This window comes from Mastomys coucha, unplaced genomic scaffold (assembly GCF_008632895.1).
Source record: "Mastomys coucha isolate ucsf_1 unplaced genomic scaffold, UCSF_Mcou_1 pScaffold12, whole genome shotgun sequence".
In the NCBI taxonomy this organism is placed as follows: Eukaryota; Metazoa; Chordata; class Mammalia; order Rodentia; family Muridae; genus Mastomys; species Mastomys coucha.
Genome location: NW_022196894.1, coordinates 33250652 through 33259215, shown reverse-complemented (window position 1 = coordinate 33259215; position 8564 = coordinate 33250652). Strand labels below are relative to the sequence as shown.

The 8564-nt window shown below is 49.8% G+C and overlaps 1 protein-coding gene and 1 long non-coding RNA gene across 3 annotated transcripts in view; one reads left to right on the top strand and one right to left on the bottom strand.

Moving 5' to 3' along the window:
• Positions 1 to 8564, bottom strand: part of Sema5b (semaphorin 5B) — a 124744-nt gene that overhangs the window by 106588 nt on the left and 9592 nt on the right. The gene's annotated exons all lie outside the window — the stretch shown is intronic.
• LOC116085861 overlaps positions 5507 to 8564 on the top strand; it is an 8072-nt gene continuing 5014 nt past the window's right edge. Inside the window, exons 1-2 of the long non-coding RNA XR_004116740.1 lie at positions 5507 to 5648; positions 7913 to 8292. This is a non-coding gene — a long non-coding RNA (uncharacterized LOC116085861). The remainder of the gene's footprint in view (positions 5649 to 7912; positions 8293 to 8564) is intronic.

Sequence of the window (8564 nt, the reverse complement as noted above, 5' to 3'; positions counted from 1 at the left end):
CCAGGCTGACCTCGAACTCAGAAATCCTCCTGCCTCTGCCTCCCAAGTGCTGGGATTAAAGGCGTGCATCACCACCGCCCGGCAGCTTCTACCTTCTTTGAGACAGGGTTTCTCCTTGGTCTTGAGCTCACCAATTATGTTAGAGTGCCTACCATTGAGCCCCAAGGACCTCCCTGAGTCCAGATGCCCATTGTGGATATATCACGTCACACCAGCACGCCAGGCACTATGACGGGGTGCTGAAAGTATAACTCAGATCCTTGCACCTACTGCACAAGCTAAGTGGCCCCTTAACTTTCCTGGGGTCTTTTCCTTCCGTGTAAACCTCTTTCCCTCCTTCTCTCTCTTTCCCTCTCTCTCCCTCTCTCTATCTCTATCTCTCCTTCTCTCTCCCTCTCTTTCTCCCCCTCCCTTCTTCCCTCTCTCTCCCTCTCTCTCTCACTTTCTCTCTCACTCTCTCTCCCCTCTTCTCTCAGGCCTTTCCAAGCAGTTGAGATTAGCTCACAGTAGATTCTCACACAGGGTAGCTTTTATTTAAGAATACAGGTCTCACCAGAATTGGTCCCTTCAGGTATTTGTCCCCCATAAGGCTAGCTTCCCTTCCCCTTCTGTGTCCCCTGCCCCATTTTCCTTTCTTTAGGACCCCTGTAAGTGGCCAGAGCAGCAAATTACCAACAGAGAGCTTCAATCACAATCAGGAAATCCTGATGACCAGGGTAGGGGTAAATCGCCGATATGTCCTCCCTGTTCCTACCCCACCACAGACCCAGGCCAGCCCTAAGGAAAAGAGTTTCTGAAGTGGAAAGGTTCCAGACATTTAGCCCAGTGTGACAATCTCTGAGTAATTCTCTTTCACAGCAGGACAGTGCAGTGAAGTGTAATTAAAGCCACGGGTTAATTAGTAGCAGCAGCCATCTTGCTGCCTCTCCCTCCTGTAGGAGCCCCTGAGATGTCGGGCTGTGGATGCCAGCATGGACGACCTCCCTACTGTTCTCTCACCACCCTCCACTCCAATGCTAAGAGTTCATTTCCTGCTAAGCCACAGCAGAACATCCCCAGTGGCCTCAAATCCTTCCTACAAGCATACTGAAGAGTGGGAGAAGGGACAAGGTCAGAGTAGGGCCGTGTCAGGGGTCCAGGGCCTAAGAGAGAAGCAGAGCTATGAGCCCATCTCCAAGGAGGAGATAGTCTGAGGATTTGTTTCCACACAAAATCCTGTAGGTGGAACCAAGGAGGCAGGCAGGCAACTGGACAGATGAGACTGGAAGGAGACAGCGCATCAATCACCACAGAAGGAGGAGAGAGATGGGAGGCAGCAGAGGCATGCGGCTTGAATGGCCAGCATTCAGTCACAGACAGCTGACATCTCCCTAGCTCAGCGGGTCTCAGCAGCCCCATCTATAAGATGGGGTAATAAAATCCTATCTACTCTTAGGGTTTTTTTACGAGCTAAAATACATTCAGTTTCGTACAAGCTCTCAGAAAACTAGGAAATCCTCACACTCTCCAGCCCTTCTGGGAACTGCTCAGTCTCTCTGGTCTTTCTCAGAATCCCACTTCCGCTGTTCCAGCGGCCTCTAGGCAGTCCCAGCACCTTGACTCTCACCCTGGACCCCACTGACTGGGCCAGCGGCCTCTAGGCAGTCCCAGCACCCCAACTCTCACACTGGACCCCACTGACTGGGCCAGCGGCCTCTAGGCGGTCCCAGCAGCCTGCCTCTCACCCTGGACCCCACTGACTGGGCCAGCAGCCTCTAGGCAGTCCCAGCACCCTGCTTCTCACACTGGACCCTACTGACTGGGCCAGCGGCCTCTAGGCAGTCCCAGCACCCCGACTCTCACACTGGACCCCACTGACTGGGCCAGCGGCCTCTAGGCGGTCCCAGCAGCCTGCCTCTCACCCTGGACCCCACTGACTGGGCCAGCGGCCTCTAGGCAGTCCCAGCACCCTGCTTCTCACACTGGACCCTACTGACTGGGCCTCCCTTCCCCGGATGTGTGCAGACTACAGCTCCCTCCTGCACACTGTGAAAACTGTTTTATTCCGAAAACTGAGATTCGCCAGGCCTCTGGCTTTACAAAAAGAAACATATGTCATTCAACCCCACAGTAATCCTGAAGCAAGTATCATGGCCATTTTGCAGGTGAGGAAACTTGAGTCTCCAGGAAGAGAAATAATCTGACCTAAATCATCCTAGGCTGAGTGGGGATTCAAACCCAGGCTGGCATGGCTGCTGGCTCTTTATGCCACTCCAATCTGTTTTTACAGCAGAGCATGAGGCCTTCACAGAAGCACCCCTCCCTGATCCAAACCAGTTTTGGAAGAACACAGAGCCAGAGAGCAGGAACCACCTGAGGAGAAAACAGGAAGAGAGTCACTAAGGCTGACCTAAGACGCTGGAGGCTGGCAGACCCAGCTGCTTCCCTGTCAGGTCCTGGTTATCCTCTGCTTCCTTCATCTTATCTGTGAGATGCGAAACTCTTTGGGAAGGAGACTAAGAGAGCAGTCCAGGCACAGGAGGGCCACCAGAGCCTGATCTGCTCTGAATGCAGCAAGCCACTTGGCTCAGGGAAGAGCGAACATGCAAACGAGGTTGCAAACAGCTGTGGGGGTCTTAAGGGAGTTCTGACAGGATCTTGGCAAACCCTGTGGGTGGATGGGGGGGGGAGGTAAGGGAGGGGCTCTGACAGACCACCGCAGCCCTCATTTCTAGAGGGTCTGAGGTCATTTTTTGCAAACCACAGAACAGCAAAGCCAATGCGCTGCCTGAGAAAAATTCCTGTGGAGACTGTTAATGGAGGGTGGTGGACTCTTGGACAGGACACTGAGATCACAGGCAGACAGCTCGTGTGCTGTAATGAAGTCCTGTCAGGCAGAGCTCATCTCTTCCGTTGATGGGGTCACCGTGCTGCAGAGGAGGGAAATGGGGTTTACTCGAAGAGCTGATCTTGAGCAAAACATCTGAGCTCTTCGCAAAATTATGTGCACAAGCTAGACAAGGGAGCTGGAAGACAGATGCCAGCAGAACATGTCACTGCTGTATGACCTGGCCCTCGGGGTGCTTCCCAACAGGCCTTGTTAGGAGAGAGGAGGCCCACTATAGAATTCCAACCTACTTCAGTGTCTTATCAATCCCTTGGATCAACACACAGGAAGCGCTGCAAGCCAGGAGCAACAGCAGAAATACTGAATGCCAGAAACAGGGCCTGCAAGATCCCAATCAGCCGGAGAGAGAGATGCAACTTAAATGAAGAAAATGAACTAGGGGAAAAAAATGGAAAGTTCCGCCCAGGACACCAAAAAGCTACAATACACTCACGGGGCGATTCATATGCCCCCTCACAAATCACATTCTGACATCGTTAACCCCCAATATCTCAGAATGGAACGTTATTTGAAAATAGGATTACTGAGGATTGAATTAGATGGAGCCATACCGGAGAAGGGTGAAGCCCTCTCTCAATATGAATGGTGGTGCCCTTATAAAGAAGGGAAATCTGGAGACAGATGCATACAAGTGGAGACCAAGGCAGAAATAGACTAAATCTTCTCTAAGTGAAGAGACACCCAAGACTGCCAACTAATACCAGAAGCATCAGTAAAATCTTCAACCGTATCCCTCAGAGAGCATCAGCCCTTCACGTATAGGACTTCCAGCTGCTCAGCCTGTGACACAGCACTTGTCTGCTGTTTGGTCCACACAGCTGCTGGTACATCGTGATGACAGGCCTAAGAAGCTAAAGAAGCATAAAGACAAACTCAGGGAAGATGGTGCTGGAACAGCTTGTGGTAGAGGGACCTAGGAGAGTGTTTGATGATTGGCTAATGCCAATCAAAACCCAGTAGTGCTGTGAGGCGACCCAAAGCAGCCAGGTCAAGCCAGAAGCTACCTTAACAGAGAGCATGGTGCCTGGACTGGTCATCCCCACCCACCCACCTGCCCCTGCCCGCCAAAGAACCACAAAGATGGTAGATCTCAGAGTCCTGAGCACCGATATAAAGAGATATTTCAGAGGATTAAGGAAATTTGGAAAAGATACGATGCAGAGGAGAGGAGCTGAGCGTCCTAGGAGTAATCACACAGACAACATGCAGCTCAGAGGGAGAGAAGCAAACTCTAGACTTCCTACGAGGTATTAGATAGCAAGCAAAAACAAACAAATCAATCAACCAGTCAAACACCTTGTACCTATTAAGAGAACTGAGCTTTCTATTTCTGAAGCACTCAAAATTTTATGTGTATGAGGAGTACACTGTAGCTGTACAGACGGCATCATGTGGCTGCTGGGAATTGAACTCAGGATGGCCCCGCTCGCTCCAGCCTACTACACTGTAGCTGTCTTCAGACACACTAGAAGAGGGCATCAGATCTCATTACGGGTGGTTGTGAGCCACCATGTGCTTGCTGGACCACATGGATCCGAACTCAGGACCTTCAGAAGAGCAAGCAGTCAATGCTCTTACCCGCTGAGCCATCTCGCCAGCCCAGCACTCAAGATTTTGATCATTTTTGATCACTCCAAGAAGGGGCCATTCACATCCCTGCCTGGCTTGCCACCAGCATAGGCTTCTTACCTGTCTAAACATAGAGGCCACTGTGAGACGTTTTGCCCTCAAGACTTCTCCCAGTTGGCTTTGGCAGATTAAACAGTGCACTTCAGGCAAGAAGTCAAGACTTGGATTTGACTTGGTGAGACTGGAACGAAGAAACTGCTTTTGTTTCCAGGAGGGAGGAGGGGGAAGAAACTGCTTTTGTTTCCAGGAGGGAGGAGGGGATGAGAAACAACGCATCTCTGGCTTTCTCCATTCAGAGTTGGGAGCTTTAGAGTCAACCGAGAGGCTTTGAGCGCTTGCCTACCACGCCCAAGGCCCAGCACCTCGAAGTAAAAGGAAGTTAAACTAATCGAACTTTCCGGAGTCCCTCACACAAGTGGGCTGTGAAGAAAGTAGGAGAGCCTATGTTTTGCAGGCCTCCAGAATCCAGTACAGTGTTAGCATTCTGTCTAAACTCCACCCCACAGTTACCTGGCAACAGCCAAGTGTGCTCCTCCCCACAGTTACCTGGCAACAGCCAGGTAGGACTGGCCCACTGTAAAGGGGGCTGCTTTCCCCTCCTCTCTCTTATTCTTGCTCCCCCCTTGCGTCTCTCTTGCCCTCTTGAACTCTCTTCCCTTTCCATCCCTTCCTGCCTCTCTCCACATGGTCATGGCCAGCCTCTACTTCTCTACTCTCTCTCTCTCTCTCTCTCCCTCCCTCCCTCCCTCCCTCCCTCCTTCTCTCTCTCTCTCTCCTCTCTCTCTCTCTCTCTCTCTCTCTCTCTCTCTCTCTCCTCTCTCTCTCTCTCTCTCTCTCTCTCTCTCTCTCTCTCTCTCTCTCTCTCTGCCTTTCTCTGCCTCTACTACCCTCTTAACTCCCCTCCCCATGCCCTAAATTCTATTCTATACTATACCACCGTGTGGCTGGTCCCTCAGGGGGAAGGGATGCCTTGGCATGGGCCCACTGAGGCACCCCCTGCCCCCCCATTCCTTACCACACTCCCATAGAACATATTCTTGCATTTCTTTATTTTTTTATAAACACATCATACAGGAACAGGTAATTGTAATGCCATTGGGGAGAACCCGCTCAGCACAACCGAATTCTAATGGTGAGCATCCACACGAGCCACAGAGTTTGGATCTGTAGTGTTCCCAAGAGGTCCATGAAGAACTCTAGCAGGTCCCAGTGTGGCAAACATGGCTCTGGCACATCTTGTCCTTCCCCCATTCCCTCTGCCTTGCTAAACTGTTAAATTACATTTCCAAAGCTAGCCACCAATGTCTACTCCCTTGGCCACTTCCTCCTGCTGACCATCAAGGTCCAGTTATCAAAGCATTGAAGTCTAGCAATCAAAGGCTGCCTTTTGGCCCGCCTAATTAACACACCCAATTAAAATTAACCAACTCATTCTAACACCGGATTCCTTTTTCCATTTATAAACTGCTATCTGTCTATGGGGCACATCTTTCTCTTCTTTATCCAGAGGCAGTCCTTTGTCCCTCCAGAGCAAGAATCCCTACCTCCTCTCCCTGTTCCTTTTACCTTTTCCTTGCCCTCCCTCTCCTGACTTTGTCTTTTGTTCCCTTCCCTTTGTCCCTCCGGGGCAAATAAAATCTCCCTTGTGCTGAGAACTTGCTCTTGGGATGTCTTGTGGACACACTAGTCCTTTCAAAAGGCCTATGTAGGAAAAGTCTTGTTCACCAGCATAGTACTATCGACAAGTGACTGAATCTTTAAAAGATGGAGCTTAGGTCTTTAGGTCGTTGTGGATGTGTCCATGAAAGGGGCTATGGAATTATGGCCTCCTCTTCCTTCTTTCTCATGTCCTGGCTGTGAGGTGAGTGGTATATATATATATATATATATATATATACAGCTGCCAATATATCAATATATACTGCCTTGCTGTAGGCTCAAAAGCAATGTGAGGTGAGTGGTATATATATATATATATATACATATATATATATATATATATACAGCTGCCAATATATACTGCCTTGCTGTAGGCTCAAAAGCAATGGTCTAAGCAGTCACCTGAAACTCAGGGGCTGAAACCTCAGAAACAGTGAGCCAAGATAAACCTGTCTTGTCTTTCTAAGATGATTCCCTCAGGTGTTACAGTAGTGGGAAGCAGACTGCATCCTGACATCGTCCATCAAACCCAGATTCCTTCACCATGCAGTATGGGGAGGGGCAGAGAGCTCAGAAGGGGAACGCATCCAGCAACAGGATAGAACCATGGAGCATGATCCAAAGTGCCTCCAAGTCCAGAAAGAAGCACAAAGTTGTGGAGAGTTGAAGATCTAGGTGCCAGAAACTGCTGGTATAGTAGGTGTCGGGTGCCACTCAAATGCTGGACCAGTCCTGACAAGCTCAAGATGGTGCACCTGCTGCAGCTGCTGACTAGGGAATTCCCCTTGAGAACCAGGGCCTTCTAGGAGCAGAAGGGAACCAAATGCTGCAACCTGGGCTGGACCATCATCTGTCTCCAGGACAGGAGTTCCCCAGTGGGGAAGACTGAATAGAGAGTTACTTCACTGAACCTATCCAGTATATTCTGAAATTTCCAACTTCTGGGACTTTCCTTTCTAGAGTCCTTTGTTTCCCCCAGGTTGAAGAGCTCTGTATTCTCTTCTAGTGGTCACCCTGTTGCTCCTATAGTGAGCCACTATCACCATGACTGCAGGCAGGTCCCCTTTCTCTGAACATAGCTCTTTTCTCTGGTGCTTCCATAGCTGAGTGTCCCAACCCCCTCCCTGTGCCAAGCACTTTCCACTGATCACCCTTAGGTTGGTCAATGTCTCCTTGAGAATCTCTGTCCAGATATGAGCCCAAGTGGCCAGGGAGAATACACACTGAGTCTTGAATCTCTTCGTGCCATTTAAGATGGTATTATTTTGAGAAACCCCATCACCTTGTGGGGTCCCTATGAAGTCCGTGCAGCATCAAACCCCTCAGATCTTTTTCTCAGGCTCTCAACCAAATCAGGACTGCCCCCCACTCCCAGCCCCCTCAAGAGCTCCAGTAATTAATTTCTGCAATCTAAATGCGACTTTCCATCTGCCCCGTTAAATTCTGTTCTGTTAGTTTAAACCCAGCATTCCAGTCTGCTGAGATCATTTTTGAATCTTTATTCTGTCTTTTATAGAAGCTGCCCATTACGGCCCTGTCATCAACAAATTTGATAAGCTCGATTACTCCAGTCTTATCCAAGTCATGGATAAAAATGGGAAGCTTCGTTTTCCTGGGAGCTCACTCTCCACAAAGTGGCTTTCCTTTCTGGAATCTCCAATCATAAGCTCGTTCTTCCCTTAATCAGACTTCCTACAACCTAAGAAAGGTCTCTCTAAGTGTCATTTCTTTCTTCAGACGTCGAAAATAACCGACATGTTCTCTTGCGTCTGAACATTCTGTCACATTCCCGTCTGGGTCTTGGTCATAGTCAGAATGCAACCGGAAGGGACCAGCTTGGTTATCAATAAATCCTCAACCTTCTCAGCGACGATGAGCTGTAGGTCTAAGAATGCAAGCTCATACTCAACCTTGTAGTTGAAGCAACATTTTACTTCCAACGAAATCGGGCTGCTAACCTTGTGAAACACCAGAGCATACCTCCCTGACGTCTCCGTAATCCACCCAGCGAAAGCGGCAGCCCACTTCTCCCATCTTGCTGGGGAAGCTGTCACGGAGATGTGTCATTTGGGTCTGCTCAGCTGCAAGGCACACTGGGATCTTGGCAGTGTGGGGAGGTAAGGAGTGTTCACTATCTCAGACTATTTGGGGAGGGGAGGAAGGACATAACCAAGGAAGTACATAGGAAAGGGGGGAGGTGGATATACACCAGCAAGCCTAGCACTTGGGAGGCAGAGGCAAGACGATCAGAAGTTCAAGGTCAGCCTGAGATAGTGAGACTGTCTCAAGAACACATAAGTGAATCAAAGAAAGAGTAATTTCAGCCCGGCAGTGGTGGCGCACGCCTTTAATCCCAGCACTTGGGAGGCAGAGGCAGGCGGATTTCTGA